The following is a 20,920-nucleotide window of genomic DNA, read 5'->3' as shown; positions in this document are numbered from 1 at the left end:
GAGTGCAAGCCAACTATCAGGAGGGAAGCCAGCAGAGGCCAGGAACTGTTGCTTCCCTCACAGCTCTGAGAGGAACCAGCCCTGCCAACATCACTGATGTTTTATTTCTAGTTTCCAGAGCTGTGAGAAGAAATTTTGGTTAAGCCTCCTAGTTTGTATTATGTTTTGTATGGCAGCTCTAGAAAACTAACACACACTTATTTTTCTTATATTCATTTGTTGTGTTCTATCACTGAGGAAGCATTGAAACCCTTCGGCTTAAGGCAGACAGAGAGAGACAAAATGCATTCTTGCTTTTGGAGATGGTACTATGTGAGTTTTTACAGAGTAAGGTAAGGGCCAACTAGGGTGTCAGTTTTCTTATCTCACTATATCCTAACAGTCTGCACAGGGGCTTTCTGTATCTGTGCAGTTTGGACAAGAAAAATGAAAGTGTCCCCACAATGTTAAAAAAGTCCTATGAGGGGTTTAGCCAACACCCTTGAAACCTCTCCTGCACCCAGATTCACAAACTATCTGTGAGAAGTGAGTCAGTTCTTGGCATTCAGCTACCTGGGGATTTCAGAAAGATTGTAACTCCTCCACATTCCTCTATATTCATTGTTTTTCTTCTACCTCATCTTCAAGTCCATGGTTTAATCTGCACCAGTCTAATGAACCTCCCTGCAAGAGCTCCAGCTCTCAGGTCAATTTGTTTCAAAGAAGTCATTTGGTAACAGAGGCCATCTTCAGAAAGCTCCCCCTAGTCTCATCACTTTCTTTCATAGTCACTTCATCACAAAACCCTGCAGTACTCCCTTCAACTTAGGTCCCATCCAACTCAGTCTTTTACCTGGATTCCAGAAATGGATTCCCACTAGTTTTCTTGATACTGTCCCTGGTCTCATACAGTCTTCCGTCGTCACGGATCACCACCAGCCAAAATGATTTTTTAAAGTATCTATTAATGGTGTCACTCCTTTGTTCAGATGCACATCATCAGTGAGTTGGTCTCATCATGGTCTAGTTGGGTCCAATTCCACATCCCCTTCTGCTGTCTCACACTCTCAACCCACCTTTGCTTCAACCCACACTGGCTGCCTTTCTGTCCCTTAATCAATAAGTATAAAAAACATCATTTCCTTGAGGACTTCAACCAAATTCACCTTCTCACACTGAGAACTAACCTGAAATTTATTTAAAATGGCAAATGTCTTTATCAGGGCACAGTATAAGCCTTGTCTTGTTGTAGCCCATTTACTTTAATATTGTTGTATCTTTGTTTTACACTTATAATTTTCTTCCTGTTTTATACCTCCTCATTCTGCCCCAAAATATAGTTTTTGTAAGTACATAATATATGTTGTATGTTTGAAAGAAGTTAACACAGTTTTTTTTTTACTAGGATTGTATGCATTTCTTCTTTAGATTTTAACAAAAATTTCAAAATGTATAATTACTTTCCCCTCTTGGAGTGACCTGCAATAACACATGAGAATTCAATCAATATACCAGATATGAATCTTGTCCATGTTAGACACAGATTCATGTTTCTGAGAAGAGGGAGGGAAGGAAACTACACATCATATCAAAATATAGGTAACAGAGATATCAAGATATAAATATCTCAAAGGGGAAATTAAGATGGAGTTATTTTTGAAAAATTACCAACTCCTTCTTTCAGCTCCATGCTAGGGAAAAGTTAAGAACCCAGTTAAAGTAATAAACAATGGAAGGGTATGTCTAAGATGATACAGAATATGTTCTAAAGCAGGAGCAGATACCAGAGTGTTATGGGGTAAACTGAGGTAAGAGTAAGCTGTGGAACTCAGGAGAGAAGAACCCCCTGAGTTCCCAGCTTACTAGACCCCCCAAAAGATAAGTGACCAAGTGGGAGCCTCAGAGATGTACAGCAACCTGATCATCCAGGCTTCCAAAGGGCTGACCATTTATCAGGAAGGATGTGCACAGCTTCCCACAAGTTACCAAGACAACAGAAAAAGTATCATGGTCTAGGGCAGAGGTGGCAAGTGCCATGTCTGATCTAAATATGGGAAGAAAAAGCCCCTGAAGCAGCCCCAGATGCAGGCCATGAAGATAAACTAGGAGAATAAGGCATTCAAACAGAAACAAAAAGGAGATCAGAAGAAACTCGAGTTGCTGAAAGCAAAGGCCATGGGGAAGAACCCTCCACCCCCAAGGACACAAGTCACATAAAGAAATCTAGCTGGAAGTGAGCTGTTTCCTGTGCCTGGAGAAATGGTGATCCTTCATTCCATTCCTATTTAACATCTGGATACCTTGTCATAACATCTGCTGCCACCTACAGCTAGAATGAATTGTCTTGGAACTCATTGCATATTTAATGATAAATTTTAGTAAAAAATGACAATAATTTAACAAAAGGGTAAAAGGGTCAACTTCAAGAGGGTCATATCCCTGGCAGAGTCCCTAAAATCCCTCCCCCATGCACACCCAGGTAAAGGATGTTATATCTCCTGGCCCTCACCAGGAGCTTGGGTTAGATGAAGAAGGACACCAGGGCTCCACCTCACAGGCTTCACTGGAGAAAATAAGGAAGGGAATATCTGCCTGGGAAAAAACAAAGGGTATGAGTAATCTGGCTCACCTTGACAAGGTAGAAAGTCAAGAGGAAGTTGACTCTGTAGTCAAGATCTACAGAGTAAGAGGAAGATGAGGGTGAGTCAGTCTGGAGAAATAATGGTCTCTCCAAGAAACATGTAAGACTCCGTTCTTTTAAACCTCCCTTCTTTGAAGGTCACCCTTTCCCCAGACTCAATGTTCCCCTATTCTGCCACCTCAGCAGAGACAGCCACAAGCAAAGCAGCTTCAGAACCACAATTTAAGTTACCAAATACATTCAGTCTGTTCTCCCAAAGCCCCCTGTCCTTTGCCCTCAGAAACTGCCCCACTTACCTTCAGGAGAAATACAGTTGTCCTGAAACAGTGGAGAAGATCAGCTGTAGGCCTGCTCAACATTTACTCACCAAGTCAGAGATCACGTCTCCATAGAGGAGCTCCCCACAGGAAAAGAGTGAGAAATGAAACCTAAATTCTTAGGAGTGGAAATGAAACCAAGGGAGCAGAAGAGACACTTAAGAACACTGCCACCTAGTGGGACACTTGGGGAAGTTAATGGCTCAGTAAGTTCTAGGACCTACCCCAGCACAGCTCTCAATCACTGTGGTTTTCTCCCTTTTGCAAATTATTCTAGCAAGAATATTTGAATAGGGAGGATGTGAATTCCAATGATATAGTCTTCAGCTTGACTGAATTCTCAGCATTTCAATTCAGTTCTATAACTATCAGTTAAGTTTCTCTGTATTCAAGTCCTAAACAACTTACTAGGGATGATCTCATGATCCAGGAAGTCTGGGGACCTGCCCTTTGTAATGCAGAGTGTGATGGGGAAGATAATCAGGGAAAGAACTCTATTAATTTGAACTCAGTGGTGACAGCTGTCATTGTGAGAGGTGATAATAAAGTTTTAGAAAGCGTTCTTCACTGTGAGCTTACTGAGAAAAAAATTCCACAACAACATTGAATCTCAGGAGTCCACCAGTTAATCAACACCTTTTGTTCCTAACTGAGGCAGGCCAGGACATAATGGTGGCACAACTGTGTCATTGACAAGTTACCAGCAACCAGGAGGTAAGCAGATGGTGCTGTTCAAGTGTAGCCTTTCTCTGGGTAACACTCACACCTCAATAATCATGTACTTTCCCCACTTCCTGTAGAAGGCCTGGTCCTTTTTCCACTATTAGTCAAAAGCAGAGCTGAAATAAATTTTAAAAGCAAATTAAAAAGAAGGTACAACTAATGCATGACATAGTATTATAATAATAATATAATAAAAATAAAATAAGTATAATTTTTCTTTAAAAATGCAGAACTGAAATATTTCTATTTGCTATGCACACTTTCCTGCCCTATTATTGATCTTGTTCTTCTGAGAACATGTTTCAGATGGTGCAGCTACAAGATTGGGAATCTCCAGACAAGGGTCCCTGACTGACAACACTGCAGAGGTCAGCCATTTTCGTACATTAACTCATAAGAGACACGCAGAGCAACTGAAACATTGATGTTTTTTCTAATTAAAGCACAGATATTCTGGTATTGTTGGTAAACCACAGAAGAGTAAGTTAATGTCTCATAAACTCTTCTTTATTCACATATGTGTATGAGGCACAGACTGGAATTAAAAGCGGAAACTTGCTGAGCCATATTGACAGTTTTAATTTCAAGGATATGAATGAAGTAATTTCTAACAAATAAACTCATGATGCTTAATAATAATAATCATGCACAATAATAATCATGTAAATTATGCATTAATTGTGTGCTGAGAGCTGGTACTTCTTCTCTTATCATCTTTGGCATCCATGTGAGAGGGAATGGATACTCAGATCTGAAATTACCTCAGGTGGTCAGCAGAAGGGCTCTCCCACACTGGTAGCATGATGATGCTGACTTTCAGAACCTGGATTCAATAGGGACAAAAATGACACTTTTTCCCAACTGTAGAGATCAAATTACATGAATTGTCTTTTGGGAGGCAATGTCATCAAACACTATGTAACAAATAATCTCTATAGTTCCAGCATAATAAAAAGCAAAAAGGGACATAATTGCTATGGATGATTTCATGGGTCAATATGACTGGCCACAGGGTGCCCAGAGTAAACATTTGTCAATGTAAGAGACCTTGAAGCCTGTAGAGAATTTTGCTTAGTTTATCTGAGTCACTGACAATTGCCAGGAAGCAAAATCTCAAGGGATTGAGAAATGCTCAGAGAATGGCGGTTTGGCACCTTATTTTCCACATTACAATCAAAAAGGAGACATCAGGAGATCAAGAGAGGAGGGTTACATGAAATCCATTCAACATTTGCTGTATACTTTATGAGCTACAGTAGGAAGTTTCCAAGAATATTGTTTACTTCATGAAATCAATCATCTTTTAGCACTCCAATTTTAGCTCATGTACGTGTGAAAGTTCCCTATAGGTAATTAAGCTCCTATAGGTAAGATTGGTTTCTAATTGTGGCCAACCAAATCTGTTTGCCTGAGACAGACGTACCCCCTCTTGTTGCTGTATTCCCTTTTCCTCTGCAGCTGCCCATTAGAACTGTGGAACAGGTTTCTTCATTTCTTGGTTTGTTTGCTAGTTTGTTTGTTTGTTTCAAAGCAAGGAGCATTCTCAAGTCTGGATAATTTTTCTGTTTAACGCTGCCTGACTGGCTGTAGCATCAGCTAGATGTTTTACCCTTTGCTTCCATGGTGGCAGAATGAGAAAGTCTTGGTGTTTTGAGAATTGCCAATTATTTCCATTTTGTATGTCATTTAATAATTTTGAAAACTACTTTCCATTCTTTATGAGCTGCCCTGAGAATATTAAGAAGCCTTGCTGCTTCTACAATACTCTAAAGTTGTGATTGGCCAATTGAAAAGTCCTAGTTTAAAAATTTATTAGGCTTGTTGGGCACATCTTATTCAGATAAATAAGAACTTTGATAGGTCCACCATGGAAGTTGTTGCATATTCAGGTAAGTAACATTCCTGTTTACTTTTCCAAGATCCACCTGTAAACTAAATTAAATCAGCATTATCAAGGAGTTTCCAACAAACCATCCCTAGGCACTAGAAAGTGCTCAGGTCAATTTGATTTTAATAAGACATATAGAGGCTGGGCCATTAATAAAAATTTGGAATTGAACTGTGACAATATCCAGTCAAACCCAGGAATCTTCTCAGCTGATTTCTTATTTTTAGAAGAGGAAAAAATAGGATTCCTCTTAGTCTTTCAGAGTTAATTGGTAGCCCTTCCTTACAAATCAGGTAACGAAAGTATTTTACTGGGGTAAACAGAATCAGAACTTGCCCTTTGATATTCTATTGTGTTCTTCTCAGAATCCAGTAATTTCTTAGAGTATAAACTGAATTATTCATATATTGGATTAGAGTAGAATTTCTAGGAAATTTAACATTATCTAAATGAGCTTTTAGTATCTAAGACAATAGGTGAGACTCTCCTGTATATACCAGGGGCATTACTATCCAAGTAAAATTGTAATCTTCCCAGCTGAAAGGCAAGAGGTATACAATTGCAATATAGTTGCTCTTATTCTTATTATTATTTTGGCAAAGCTTCCCAGGTAGCCTCAAACATCTCAAATAAGCCTAACTAGTTTGAAAACTCTTCTATAAGGAGAGAGAATAAGTCCTTGATGTATTCCAGGGTCTATTGGAACAACTCAAAGTCATTTCTAGGTTAAAAGTCTCTTAAAACTTAAGCTTTGGGAAGGTTCATCAAGCAAAGGGAGTGAAAAGACCATAACATAAACCTTTTCATAAATCTGGGAGAAAAAAAAATTTTTATGGTGACAACTTTCAAAGACATCAATCCAACTTAAACCAGTTTTAATATTAAATATTTTGTCCAGACCACAGGATCTTCCTTCAGTTATATAAATATTTAATTTCTATAAGCCAATAAAATATTACACCCAAGTAATGCCATCTGGCAGCAGAAGAAAACACACTACACATAATATACACATGAACATATATCAGGCACATCAAACCCATACACATCAAGACCATACACATGATCTGAATTGCTCGTTTTTGTAGAGAAGACAATGGCAACTTATCCACTTATGGCTATAAACTTAAAACTTTCACATACTTTTACAACCATTTACAAATTTTTCACAACTTTCAGATTTTCCCAGACCTTCTTATCCATTCATAAATAACCATCTTCAAACTCTCTTTCTCCCTTTTCCCTCAAAAGTATTTCTATCTCATGCCTTCTATTACCAAAAGCATGCAAATTCTTTCCAACTCAGTATAAATTTTTCACTTTTAGAAACCTCAATTTCCAATCATAACCAAAGATAAGCAGCCAGTATTTCCTAGATAAGCTTTTATGAACACATTTCATAACCTGTAGAAACACAGTTTTCTCTATTGACAAATATATTCATTTTCAAGGAACACACCTCCAACAAAAACATTTATTAACAAGATACTCATTAACAGCTCCAAATCTCCAAAATCTTTGTTCAAAACAAAGATGCCTTGGGAATATAGGGGGGAAAATCCTGCACAGCTACGGTTTGGGGATGGGGGAGGCAGAGGAAGGGAATTGACATGTACTTTGCCTATCTATGGCAACTTGTACTCACTCCTCGGGCAAAGGAGATGGGCATGAGTTTCTCAATGTATCCTGGGAGCACACAGCACCTGAGGGGAGCAGGGATGCTGTTCCCCTGTTACAGTACCTGCAGGAGAGGCAAGGAGGTGGTTTGCCCTGAGTCACTAGCCCACGCCTGCCCAGACTGATAATGGCAGTGGAGAGAAGGTGAACTATACAGATATAGCCAATGTTTTTTAAACCCTTTTGATAAGATTTACCTTCCAAAAATTTGCATACTAAGAGATGGTCCAGATAAGAGTTCTTGGAGACCAGGTTTTGCTCTTTTTAAAAATTTTATTTATTTTCTTTTTAAGTATCTCATATTGATTATTCTATTATAGTTCTCCCATTTTCACCCCTTTATTCCCCTCTGCCCTGAACTCCCCAACCACCAGCTCCCCCCCCCCCCCCCTTAGTCCATGTCCATATAAATTGTGCATACAAGCTCTTTGGCTTCTACATTTTCTATACTATTCTTAACCTCCCCCTGTCTCTTTCTACCTATAATTTATGCTTCTTATTCTCTGTACCATTTCCCCCATTCTGGCCCCTTCACCTCCCCATTGATAATCCTCCATATTATCTCCTTTTCTGTGATTCTATTCCTGTTCTAATTGTTGCTTACTTTGTTTTAGTTTTTGTTTTGTTTTAGGTTTGGTTGCTGATAGTTGTGAGTTTGTTGTCATTTCACTGTTTATATTTTTTATCTTCTTTTTCTTAGACAAGTCCCTTTAACATTTCATATAATAAGGGTTTAGTGATGATGAACTCCTTTAACTTGACCTTATCTGGGAAGCACTTTATCTGCCCTTCCATTCTAAACGATAGCTTTGCTGGGTAGAGTAATCTTGAATGTAGATCCTTGCTTTTTATGACTTGGAATACTTCTTTCTAGCCCCTTATTGCCTGTGAGCTTTCTTTTGAGAAATCAGCTGATAGTCCAATGGGAACTCATTTGTACATAACTCTCTCCTTTTTTCTTGCTGCTTTTAAGATTCTCTCTTTATCTTTAATCTTGAGCAATGTAGCTTTGGTGTGTGCCACATGGGTCCAAATTCTTTGGGACTCTCTGAGCTTCCTGGATGTTTATTTCCTTCCCCAGATTAGAGAAATTCTCCTTTATTCTTTTTTCAAATAAGTTTTCAATTTCTTAGTGTTTCTCTTTTCCTTCTGAACCCCTATGACTCAGATGTTGGAATGTTCGAAGTTGTCTCGGAGGTTCCCAAGCCTCTCCCCATTTTTTTTAAGTTCTTGTTTATTCATTCTATTCTGGCTGAATGTTTATATCTTCCTTCTACTCCAAACCGTTCATTTCAGTACCAGTTTTCTTCCCTTCACTGTTGGTTTCCTGTATGTTTTCCTTTATTTTACTTGTCATAGCTTTCACTTTTTCCTCTGTTTTGTGCCTTATTCAACCAATTCTGTGAGCATCCTGATTACCTGTGTTTTGAACTGTGCCTCTGGTAGGTTGGCTATCTCTTCATTGCTTAGTTGTATTTCTCTGGGGCTTTGATCTATTCATTCATTTGGGTCATATGTTTGTCTATGTGTGCCTATTACATAGTAAGGGGTGGAGCCTTAGGTATCCCCTAATGGGGGCAGCCTATGTTGCTGCCTTGTGACACTGTGTGGGGGAGGAGTCAGAGAGAGAACAATGTTGATTGCTCAGTTCTTGCCGGCTTTCAGCCACCTCCACCTCTACCCACAAGCAAATTGGGCCCTACTAGTGCTGATTCTCAGGTGAGTGGGTTTGTGTATGTTCTAGGACCCTGTTAGCCTCTCCAGTGAACTTTCCTGTGAGGCTGGAAGTTTTTTCCTGCTTCCTCAAACCCCACAAGTTTTTTTCAGTCAAAGGTTTTGAGACTTTATTTCATGACACTGGAACCCTGGGTCACATGGTCTTTCTCACTCCCCAGTTATTCCTTCTGGTTCATCCACATGCAAATGTGGGACTACCCATTCTGCCCTCTGCCACCTCACTTGCTCCTCCAGACACCAACCACCTAGTCATTCAGCAGCAGCCTTGCTATGAGGCCTCTCCATCTTGGCTGCCCATCTTCATCCCCTCCTACTGCTCTGCATAAATGTTTCTTCTTTAACTCCTTGGTTGGTGGACATCCATAAGGTTCAATTTTTTGGCAGTTCTGGTTGGTTTTTGTTTTTAACTTTGTTGTTGTCCTTCTTTTGGTTGTATGAGGAGTCACAGTGTACCTACCTATGCCTCCATCTTTCTCAGAAGTCCAGGTTTTGCATTTCAAAGACAACTCTTGGTTTCAGAGTTGTAGAGGGGGAAGAATAGGGTGTTGTCATTTGTTATCTTCAGAAGCCTTTTATAGTTCAGAGATGTCTGCAAAATTTCTTAACTTTTAAAAATGCATCTGTTCTTTTTAGAAGCATATACTTCCTATTCATCCAGTTTCATTTTAGCGCTGGCATTTTCCAAGATTGCATGTAAAAAACTAATTTCAGCACCAAAAAGAAAATGGCATTTTGGCCATTGTAAATTGATACTATTTCTAGTTAACTTTTCCTGTTTCTGTAAAGTACTTGCAAGTCAAGACTTCTTACCGGGGTACTACTGAGTGCTGGAGTCTGAGAATTCCCAAATTTGGAGGCACAATTTCCCATGTTAATTTTAGTTTTATTGTGAGACCTATAGAGTCTGAACTTCAGAATCTCAGAAAGCATTTCCAAACAAAACCCCAAAGTTTAAAACCTGCCCCTCATTTTTTTCCCTCCAGTCCTGCTTTAGCCTGGGTTCTCTCAATCCTTAAACTTCATTCCACCTCGAGGATTTAAAAAGACAGCTCAAATAAAGCCAGAACATCAGACCTTAAAATAGGGAGGCCTGGATTCCAAAGGAAATGCACCCAAGTAATCCCTTGGCACAATATGAAGCCTGTGAAGCACAATGGGCCCCTGCTGGCACCTAGCAGCAAGTCCAGGTGTGCAAAGTGGTCCTTGGTAGGCTTCTTTGTAATCCTGCTGCACTACACCAAGTTATGGTCAACATAAGAGATTTTCAAACCTATAGAGAATTTTTGGTGAGTTTATTTGAGGCAAGCAGAGAACAATTTCTGGAAAGCAATATCTCAACAGATTGAGAAATGTTTTTGAGAATGGCAGTTTAGCACCTTATTTTATACATTACAATCACAGAAGGAGACCTAAGTGGGGTTACATGAAACCCATTGGTGATAGATTAGGGAGGCTGGAGAAAGCAGAGCTGGTGGCAGGGGGCATGGTGGGGGGCGGGTTGTGGGGTGGCAGGCCAAGTGGGGGCTCTGGGATTGGATAAAGGGTAATATGACAAACACACACTTTATTTAAATAGGTTGGTAAAGAACAGTTAACAGTCAACAATTAACGTGATAACAATAGCAGTGGAAGGATTTCTAGTTGTGCCTAAGGGATTCAGAAAAAGGGAAGTTACTTTGACATTCCCAAGCCATGTTATCATAGATCCAAAAAGACAATAGACAGGTTCAGTTAAGGTAAAAATTGACCTTTGTTCAGGAAAAATACTGGTCTAGCATGTGACTACCTGCCTAGCACAAGACTACCTGCCATGAACTGTTTTAGTTAAAAAATTTTAAATTCAGACCATCCTTTGTGGTTACTTTCAGTCTCTGAATGTGTAACACTGCCATGCAGGCCTCCCCTGAGCCTGTCAGTTTTCTATGTGGCCCCTTCTCTTCCACACATTATTTCTGGTTGTTACTGTGCAGGTGTTGTTTCCACATGAGATTATGATTTGGATCTGTGGTTTCAGTAAGATAGAGTGAGGGCCTGAGCAGAACAAAGAGGCAGAAGGAGAAAGAAGCTGTTCCTTTTGCTTCCTGCTTGCCTGCTTCAGTTGAGCTGAACATTTCTCCTGCCCTTCAAGTATGACATGCTCCCTTGACTACTCTGGTTCTCATGCTTCAAAACTTGGATGAAGTTACACCACCAGCTGTCCTGGGTCTCCATCTTGTAGACAGCATGCCTGGAACTATTCAAATGCCATAATCACACAAGCCAATTCCTGATAAACAATCTCCTTTATATGTATAAAGGAAATATAGAATATTTGTCATGCAGGAGGTCAAGCCCAAGGAGCTCAACTGCCAATTCTGATAAGCAGAAAAACTACAAGGGTGACTGGATGCAGCAGACATGACCCTTATGACTCACATTACAGGAAGTACCAGTGGGGGAAGATCAGTGAAGCAGAACTTCCCCTCCCTGAGTTCAAGATTTGTTTTAAGGGGCCCCAGGCAAATGGGGCACATGTGTTGCTCATGACTCTAAACTATAATACCTCAGTGTATACCTACAAAGAGAAAAGGTCAGGAAGCACTTACACAGGACCAAAACCTCTCCCAAAAGGAGACAAGGAGGGAATTACGATCCATTTCCAAAGCAATACACATTCCTTCTGGCCCAGGGCCCCTCACCAGCCTTCCATTAAAAGTGTTTGGAGGACCTGTGTCCAGCACAACCCCACAATATTGTTTCTTCTTCTCTGGAGAACCCCGACCAACAGAATATGAAAGAATTCTAAAGTTGTGTATTAAATGACACAAATGAACTGTGATAATGATAATGGATCAGGTGAGCAGTGCAATTTCAAAACATGTGTTGGGACAGTTAAGGGTACAACTTTACCCACATGAGAATGCTAGAGAGGTGATAATGCACAAAGTCATTCTTAATCCAGTAAGAACATATCAGATGGGAAGAACCCAGAGTTTTTTTAACCCAGAGTTAAAAAAAAAAATCTTTGACTGTGTGTACCATCTGAGTTAGTCTGGGGTATAACTGTTTCTATAACAGAGGAAGAGGTTGTTAAATACATACATACATACATACATACATACATACATAAAAAGAATCAACCCTACTTTAACTTTCTTTTCTAATGGTTCTTAGGATCTTGTTGCCATGCCACTTCTTCTGGTATCTTTTTGGTACAGAGATATATGAACAGATCACTGGGGAGGTGTAGGGAAGGTTAAAGGAAGAGGCTGTCCAAGGCAATGGTAAACAGGCTATGACAGGGATGGCTGAAAAGATGAAAACCTCCAGTGTGCAAGGAATCATAATTCAAGATTTAAAATAAAATGAGGGCGAGACTGGCTCGCTTGCTCCCTTCCTTGAGTATGACTAGATGATCCTGAGGCAGTTGCCTCCATTTCCCAAAGAATGATAGAAGGAACTCTGGATCCAGCCTAGGATCAAGTTGGCCTGGCAGAGGGTGGAGGGTTTATTCTTTGGGTTGTTCTGGAGGGAACAGGCTCTGAGGGAGAAGCCTGCCATTCTTCCAAAATGGTGTAGCTTTGTTATCTTATGTTGTTTTAGTTTATAAACTAATCCTATAGAAATAAGATAATTAAAAGCTAGTACTAATGGAGGAATGATATAGGAAGTCAGGACTTTAAAGAGCTTGGCATTAATTGGTAGGCTTAAGTGACTAATGCATGTGGAAAGCTGTTATTCCAAAACTGTATTGTTTTTGAATAAAGACTCCTTTCCTTTATCAACAAACTTTACCTGCATCCCTGGCTGGTGTGGATCATTGGTAGAGTTCCAGCCTGTGAATCAAAAGGTCACCAGTTCAATTCCAGGTCTACAGCACATGCCTGGGTTGCAGGCCAGGTCCCCAGTGGGGGGTACATGAGAGGCAAACACATTGATGTTTCCCTCCCTCTCTTTGTCCTTTCCTTCCCCTGTCTAAAATTAAATAAATAAATCAGTAAAATCTTTAACAACAACAAAAAAACTCTGCCTCCAAAATTTTGCCTGGATTGTGGTACTGGCCAGTAGGATCCCCACTTGCTGTTCAATAGCATTTTAAGATTATTAACAACAATCAGGCATCACATTTTGTTCTATAAAAGTTATAAGGAAGCCCCTTATGGAAATCCTTCCCATATTCCCTCCTGCTCCTGATGTCTCAGATGAGCTGTTTCTGGGTGGCAGATATGGTCCAACGAGAAGATGAGCAAGGCTATTGATGTTTCAGGAACTGCAGTGGATCCCTGAGTGTGAACATGGAAATCTTGAAGGACTAGTAACTACAAAAGAAGCTACAGAGCAGGAAAGCTGTCATACCATTAAGGTTCACAAACCCAAAAAAGACAGTGTCTAGCAAATTATGTGAACAGCCATGCCAAAATTCTACATCATAGTAATTACAGGTGTTCAATTATGAGGCTGTGATAAACTCTGTGACTTTCTCTATTTTCTTTCACAAAGTATGTCTTTCATCCCTGAGCAGGGCCAGGTATAGCTCCCTTGTCCTGCTCATGCCTGTGCAGAACTGGTCCAGAAGCCTGGGCTGTGGCCCATGGAGACTCCAGTCTCCTTCTCTAGGGCTTCTTGGCTACGATTTCTCAGGAAGTTGCCTCTAGGCAAAGACCAATTTTAAGGGTCAGAACTCATTTAGTATAGCCTGGATAGAAAATGGACATGCATAAGTGGATAGCAGTAGGGAGACTGCAAGAGGAGCTTAGGGTTATATTCTCACTAGTAATCTTCACACCCACCCCAACTGGCACCCTGAGTTGTAAGTTTCATGAAATCAGGTTGGGACTTTTTCCATGTTGTTGCTTATTTCCTCATATGTATTTGAGCTGTTGCATATAAAGGGTGATAAATTGGTATACAGACATATCACTATATATGTAGTTTTAACAGAATTGAGCATCTGAGTGATTGATTATGCTTCCATTATACTGTTCCAGCTGCAAACATGATTGCTGTGTCTCATAATGAAATTCGGGTATTCTTCTTGGATTATTCACATTTCTATGATTCTCCTTATACAAACTCTAACCCAAAATTGCTCATATCTTCTGTCCCTTTTCTTAAGGTTTCTCCCAGAATTGTGTTTTATATGACTCCTACCACATTAACCTTTACTACTACATTGCAACCACTTTAACTTTTGCTTTTCTCCAAGGTTTTCTCAAATGGGAAAATGTTAGAAATCCAGAGGACAAAGGGGAAGACATTCCATAGGTTCCTCACTGAGCAGATGTCATGACAGGAGTGAAAATGCAGAGACCTGTGGAGGGTTCATTTTCCCTGTCACACAGAACACAGTGAACTGGAACATGGAGCATGCCAGTATCATCAGCACAGGTGAAAAAGTGTATGTGCTGAGAGGAGTATGGCAGCTTCAGGTCATGAATTTAGGCAAAATTTTGGCCTAAATTTTTGGGTTTCTTGATAGGATCTGACTCTCTCAGTTGAAAATCTAATGCTTTATAGTAGAGTTGCAACATAGCAGCCAAGGGTGAGGGGTCAGTTCAGAGATTCAAAGGGAAAGGAGTAAAGTGATGGACAGTTGATCTGTGGAAGGATTGGAAAAAGAAAGAAGTATGAACAGAGGAGGGGTAATGGGATAAGGGAGCTCTTTTTTTTTTTTAACACTGCAGTCAATACCCCTGTGCTGTGCTTGACATTCACACACAGTCACACTCTGGGCTCGCTGAAACCTTCAGCTTCAATCATACAATCTCATATAATAGACCTGAAACTACATCACTCTTAATATCTCTGCTTTAACCACCATGCTTCATATCACCATTGTTCTCTAATGCAAGTATGGGGAAATGCAAAATGGTACAATCACCTTGAAGAAAATCTGGCAGTTTGTAGAACAAGAGAACCTAAAATCTAGTAATTCAACTTACAGCTAACAATATGCAAAGCAAGTAAAAGTGAAATTCCATTTCCACTAATAGAGATATATATTTCAACAAAACAGCCCTCTTAACCTGTAGATCAACATTATGAACATGGCACAAAAGAAAAAAAAAACAGCAGAGAGAAAAAGAAGAAAACTAGACCTGAAGGCACAGAGAGTAACACAAGTGCAATAAACAATCAGAATCTACAGTGAAATAGACACCTGGAAGACAAGAAGAGTATTGGAGGTATCTCCTAGTTTTGATTTCTTTTGAAGACACACCTCAGTTGGAAGCAGGCAGACAGTTATAACTTTGCAACATATAGATTTATTAGCTAGAAGAAGAAGATGAAATTTGGCATTACCACTGCAGCGAGAAAGTGTTAGGAGAACATCTTCAAAACGGAGATCTAGAGGGAGAAATCTGATGTCACACATAAAATCTCTGAACCACACATTTGAGATAGATGACAAGCAGCCCAATTAGGGCTAATGGAACTGATCACATATATTAGACCCTGCAAAATGCAGGGAAACATTTAGAATTTGAGGCCTTGCCAAGGTTGTAAGGCATTTCTCTCAATATTATTCAGTTGTTTGTTCTGAGTCATTTGTCCATATTTTAGTTGTAATTCCAGATTAGTCCTAGAAGGATGTTAGTGTAACTTCCACTCACTCCTCTACTATCTTGGATCCCTCCTATTAAGGTAGATTTTTTAAAATTTTAATTGTTGTTCAAGTACAGCTTTCTGTCTTTCCCTCCCATCCCAGCCCATCCACCCAGCTCTCCCCACCTCCCTCCCATTTCCAACACCACCCCCTAGTTTTTGTCCATGTGTCCTTTATACTTGTTCCTATAAACCCTTTTCCCCTGAAATTCCCTCCCTTCTCCCCACTGGTCAGCCTGTTCCCTATTTCAGTGTCTTTGGTTATATGTTGCTCGTTTGTTTTGTTTTATATTTTGCTTGCTTGCTTGTTTTGTTGATTAGGTTCTTGTTAAAGGTGAGATTATATGGTATTTGTCTTTCACTGCCTGGCTTATTTCACTTACCATAATGCTTGCCAGCTGCATCCATGCTGTTGCAAAGGGTAGGAGCTCCTCTTCTTTCTGCTGCATAGAATTCTATTGTGTAAATGTACCATAGTTTTTTGATCCATACATGTACTGATGGGCACCTAGGTTGCTTCCAGCACTTGGCTATTGTAAACTGTGCTGCTATGAACATTGGGGTGCAAAGGTTCTTTTGGATTGGTGTTTCAGAGTTCTTAGGATATAATCCTAGCAGTGGAATTGCCAGGTCAAAAGGCAGATCCATTTTTAGTTTTCTGAGGAAATTCCATCCTATTTTCCATAGTGGTTGTGCCAGTCTGCAATCCCACCAACAGTGCACTAGGGTTTCCTTTTCTCCAAAACCTCTCCAGCACTTGTTGTTTGTTGATTTGTTTATGATTGACATTCTGACTGGTGTGAAGTGGAATCTCATAGTGGTTTTAATTTGCATTTCTCTGATAGCTAGCAATACTGAGCATCTTTTTATGTGTCTCTGGATCCTCTGTGTGTCCTCCTTGGAGAAGGGTCTGTTCAAGTACTTTGCCCATTCTTTAATTGGGTTGCTTGTCTTCTTAGAGTGGAGTCATGTAAGTTCTTTATATATTTTGGAGATTAAACCCTTTTCTGAGGTATCATTGGCAAATATGTTTTTCCATACAGTTGGTTCTCTTTATTTTAATACTGTTTTCTTTAGCCGTGCAGAAGCTTTTCATTTTGATGAGATCCCATTTGTTTATTCTTTCCTTTATGTCCCTTGCTCTAGGAGACATAACTGAAAAAATGTTACTGTGTGAAATATCTGAGGCTTTCCTGCCTATGTTCTCCTCTAGGACTTTAATGGTGTCATGACTTATATTTAAATCTTTTATCCACCTTGAATTTATTTTTTGTATGGTGTGAGTTGGTGCTCAAATTTCATTTTTTTTTTTTTTGCACATAGCTGTCCAATTCTCCCAACACCATTTGTTAAAGAGGCTATTTTTACTCCATTTTATGTTGCTGCCCCCTTTGTCAAATATTAATTGACTGTAGAGACTTCAGTTTATTTCTGGGCTCTCTGTTCTGTTCCATTGGTCCATGTACCTGTTTTTATGCCACTATGAGGCTGTTTTGAGTACAGTGGCCTTGTAATACAGTTTGGTATCAGGTATGGTGATCCTTCTTACTTTGCTCTTCTTGCTCAAAATTGCAGCTGCTATTAAGGGTTGTTTATGGTTCATACAAATTTTTGGAGTGTTTGTACTATGTCTGTGAAATATGGCACTGGTGCTTTAATAGGTATTGCATTGAATATATAAATTGCTTTGGATGGATAGGCATTTTGATGATGTTAATTCTTCCAATCCATGAACACAGTATATGCTTCCATTTGTTTGTGTCTTCCTTGATTTCTTTCTTCAGTGTTGTGTAGTTTCCTGCACACAGGTCTTTTATCTCCTTGATTAGGTTTTTTCCTAGGTATTTTATTTTTCTTTTTGCTATATCAAATGGGATTTTTTTCTTGATTTCAACTTCTGCTGTTTCATTGTTGGTATATGAAAATGCCTTTGATTTCTGGATATTGACTTTGTATCCCGCTGTTTTGCCAAATTCATTTATTAGGTCATGCTGTTTTTTGGTGGAGTCTATAGGATTTTCTATGTACACTATCATGTCATCTGCAAACAATGACAGTCTTGTTTCCTCCTGTCTGATTTGGATGCCTTTTATTTCCGTTTCTTGTCTAATCGCTGTGGCTAAAACTTCCAATACTATATTGAATAGAAGTGGTGAAAGTGGACAACCTTGTCTTGTTCCTGATCTTCTTAGTGGATCTTGTTCTTGTTCCTTGTTCTTAGTGGAAAAAAATTTTAGTTTTTGCCCAGTGAGTATGATATCGGCTGCAGGTCTCTCATATATGACCTTTATTATGTTGAGGAATGCTCCCTCTATTCCCACTTTGCTGAGTGTTATCATAAATGGGTGCTGTACCTTATCAAATGCTTTTTCTGCATCTATTAATATGTTCATGTGATTTTTGTCTTTGCTTTTGTTTATGTGATGTATTACATTTACTAACTTGGGAATTTTGTACCATCCTTGCATCCCTGGGCTGAATCCCACTTGGTAATGGTGTATGATCTTTTTAATGTATTGTTGGATGCAGTTTACCATTATTTTGTTGAGTATTTTAGCATCTATGTTCATCAGCGATATTGGCCTGAACTTTTCAGTCTTTGTTGGGTCTTTATCTGGTTTTGGGATTAGGATGATGCTGGCCTCTTAAAAAGAGTTTAGAGCCCTGGCTGGTGTAGCTCAGTGGATTGATTGCGGGCTGTAAACCAAAGCATCGCAGGTTCGATTCCCAGTCAGGGCATATGCCTGGGTTGCAGGCCACAGCCCCCAACAACTGCACATTGATGTTTCTCTCTCTCTCTCTCTCTTTCTCTCTCCCTTCCCTCTGTAAAAATAAATAAATAAAATCTTAAAAAAGAATAGAGTCTCTTAAAAAAAAGAGTTTGGGACTCTTCCGTAATTTTGGATTTCTTGGAATAGTCTGTGTAGGATAGGGGTTAGCTCTTCCTTAAATGCTTTGTAGAATTCTCCTGTGAAACCATCTGGTCCAGGGCTTTTTTGTGTTGGGAGTTTTTTGATTACTGCTTCAATTTCATCTGCTGCTATTGGTCTGTTCAGGCTTTCTGCTTCTTCTTCATTGAGTTTTGGAAGATTATGTTTTTCTAGAAATTTGTCCATTTCATCTAGGTTTTCAAATTTTTTGGCATACAGTTCCTTATAGTAATTTCTTACAGTCCTTTGTATTTCTGTATTATCAGTTGTAATCTCTCCTCTTTCATTTCTGATTATGTTTATTTGTGTCATCTCTCTTTGTTTCTTGTTGAGCCTGCTTAAAGGCTTGTCAATTTTATCTTTTCAAAAATGAACTCCTGGATTCATTCATCCATAGAATTGTGCTTTCAGATTCTATGTCATTTAATTCTGCTCTGATCTTGGTTATTTCCTTCTTTTTACTTGCTCTGGGCTGGCTGTCTTTGTTGTTGTTCCTTGACTTCTTGTAGTCATAGGGTTAGGTTGTTTGTTTGAAATGTTTCTATCTTTTTTAAGTAGGCCTGTATCACTATGAAGTTCCCCCTCAGAACTGCCTTCATTGTGTCCCATAAGTTTTGGGTTGCTGTGAGTTCATCTTCATTTGTTTCCAGAAACTTTTTTATTTCTTCCCTAATTTCATTCTTGACCCATTCATTGTTTAATAGCATGCTATTCAATCTCCATGATTTTGAGTGTTTTGGGTGTTTTTTCTTGTGGTTGGTTTCTAGTTTCAGTCCCTTGTAGTTGGAGAAAATGCTTGGTATGATTTCAGTTTTCTTGAATTTGTTGAGGCTTGTTTTGTGTCCTATCATGTGGTCTATCTTTGAAAATATTCCATGTGCATTTGAAAAGATTGTGTATTTAGCTTCTTTGAGATAGAGGGCTCTGTATATGTAAGTCCATTTCATCTGGGGCATTGTTCAATGCCACAATATCTTTGTTGATATTTTGTTTCAAAGACCTATCCATTTTTGACAGTGGGGTGTTAAAATCCCCCACTATAATTGTGTTGCTGTCAATATCTTTCTTGAAGTCCTCTATGATTTTCTTTATGTATTTGGGTGCTCCTATGTTGGGTGCATATATATTTACAATGTTTATTTCTTCCTGATGAATTCTTCCCTTGAGTATTATGAAGTGACCTTCTGGGTCTCTCTTTATGGCCCTTTTTGGGAAGTCTATTTTTTCTGATATGATTATTGCTACCCCGGCTTTTTTTTCCTCCTTTCCGTTTGCTCAGAAAATTTGTTTCCTTCACTTTCAGTCTGTGTAGGTCTTTTGTCCTGAGGTGGGTCTCTTGTAGGCAACATATGTGTGCATCATGCTTTCTTATTCATTCAGCTATTCTATGTCTTTTGATTGGAGCATTTAGTCCATTTACATTTAAGGTTAGTATTGATAGGTACTTATTCATTGCCATTTATGTACTTATGTTCCTCTCTCTCTCTTTCTTTTGTCCTTCCTTTTCCTAAAGCAGTCCCTTTAGCATCTCTTGCAGAGCTGGTTTGGTGGAGGTGTATTCTTTTAGACTTGTTTTGTCTGGGAAGCTTCTTATTTGGCCTTCTAGCTTGATTGAGAGTCTTGCTGGGTAAAGTAGCCTTGGTTGCAGGCCTCTGGTTCTCATTACTTGGAATATTTCTTTGCCTTCTCTTCGTGCTTAGAGCATTTCCATTGAGAAGTCAGCTGCTAATCTTACCAGGGCTCCCTTGTATGTTACTTCCTGTTTCTCCCTTGCTGCCTTTAAGATTCTCTGTCTTGAAATTTTGCCATTTTAATTATGATGTGTCTTGAAGTGGGCCTCTTTGGGTTCCTCTCGATTGGAACTCTCTGTGTTTCCTGTATTTGTGTGACCTTTTCTCTCATCAAATTAGAGAAGTTTCCCATCATTGCTTTTTCAAATAGGTTTTCTATGCCTTGCTCTTCTTCTCCTTCTCGTATGCCTATTATATAGATATTATTTCATTTCATATTGTCTTACATTTCTCTTAATACCTCTTCATTCTTTCTGAGCCTCTTTTCCTTTTCTTGCTCTTTCTGAGTTTTTTTTTTCTACTTTGTCCTCCAGCTCACTGGATGATCCGATATTCTGCTTCATTGATCCTGCTTTTGATTCCTTCTACTGTGTTCTTCAGTTGAGATATTGTATTCATTTCCTTTTGCCCCTTGTTGACAACTTCTATTTCCTTCTATTTCCTTTTTCATGTTGATATAATTTGCAGTGAGTTCATTGTAATTTCCCTGTAGTTTCTGGTAATTCACTGTGATCTCATTGAGCTTCCTGATAACCATTGCTTTGAACTCAATATCTGATAGGTGAGTTGCCTCTGTTTCATTTAGCATTCTTTCTGAGGCTTCCTCCTTTCCTTTCATTTGGGGATTGTTTCTTTGTCTTCCCATTGTTTGT

At 39.2% G+C, this 20,920-nt stretch overlaps 2 protein-coding genes across 10 annotated transcripts in view; both read right to left on the bottom strand.

The window, feature by feature from the left end:
• The window catches only part of LOC114499955 (E3 ubiquitin-protein ligase TRIM22-like), a 147,826-nt gene that overhangs the window by 61,172 nt on the left and 65,734 nt on the right, over window positions 1-20,920 (bottom strand). The window contains exon 1 of one of the 4 annotated variants that reach the window (XM_036030182.1): window positions 2,917-3,042. The exons of 2 other annotated variants lie outside the window; for them this stretch is intronic. The gene's annotated coding sequence lies outside the window, so the exon portion shown is untranslated. Of the gene's footprint in view, window positions 1-2,916; window positions 3,043-20,920 lie in introns of those variants that run through there. One more of the 4 variants, XM_036030183.1, reaches the window with a different exon arrangement.
• Window positions 1-20,920, bottom strand: part of LOC114499954 (E3 ubiquitin-protein ligase TRIM22-like) — a 102,040-nt gene that overhangs the window by 15,391 nt on the left and 65,729 nt on the right. The window contains exon 1 of one of the 6 annotated variants that reach the window (XM_036030175.1): window positions 2,917-3,042. The exons of 4 other annotated variants lie outside the window; for them this stretch is intronic. The gene's annotated coding sequence lies outside the window, so the exon portion shown is untranslated. Of the gene's footprint in view, window positions 1-2,916; window positions 3,043-20,920 lie in introns of those variants that run through there. One more of the 6 variants, XM_036030178.1, reaches the window with a different exon arrangement.

Source organism: Phyllostomus discolor, chromosome 6, assembly GCF_004126475.2.
Source record: "Phyllostomus discolor isolate MPI-MPIP mPhyDis1 chromosome 6, mPhyDis1.pri.v3, whole genome shotgun sequence".
Taxonomy (NCBI): domain Eukaryota; kingdom Metazoa; phylum Chordata; class Mammalia; order Chiroptera; family Phyllostomidae; genus Phyllostomus; species Phyllostomus discolor.
This window is presented reverse-complemented; position numbering and strand designations above follow the sequence as displayed.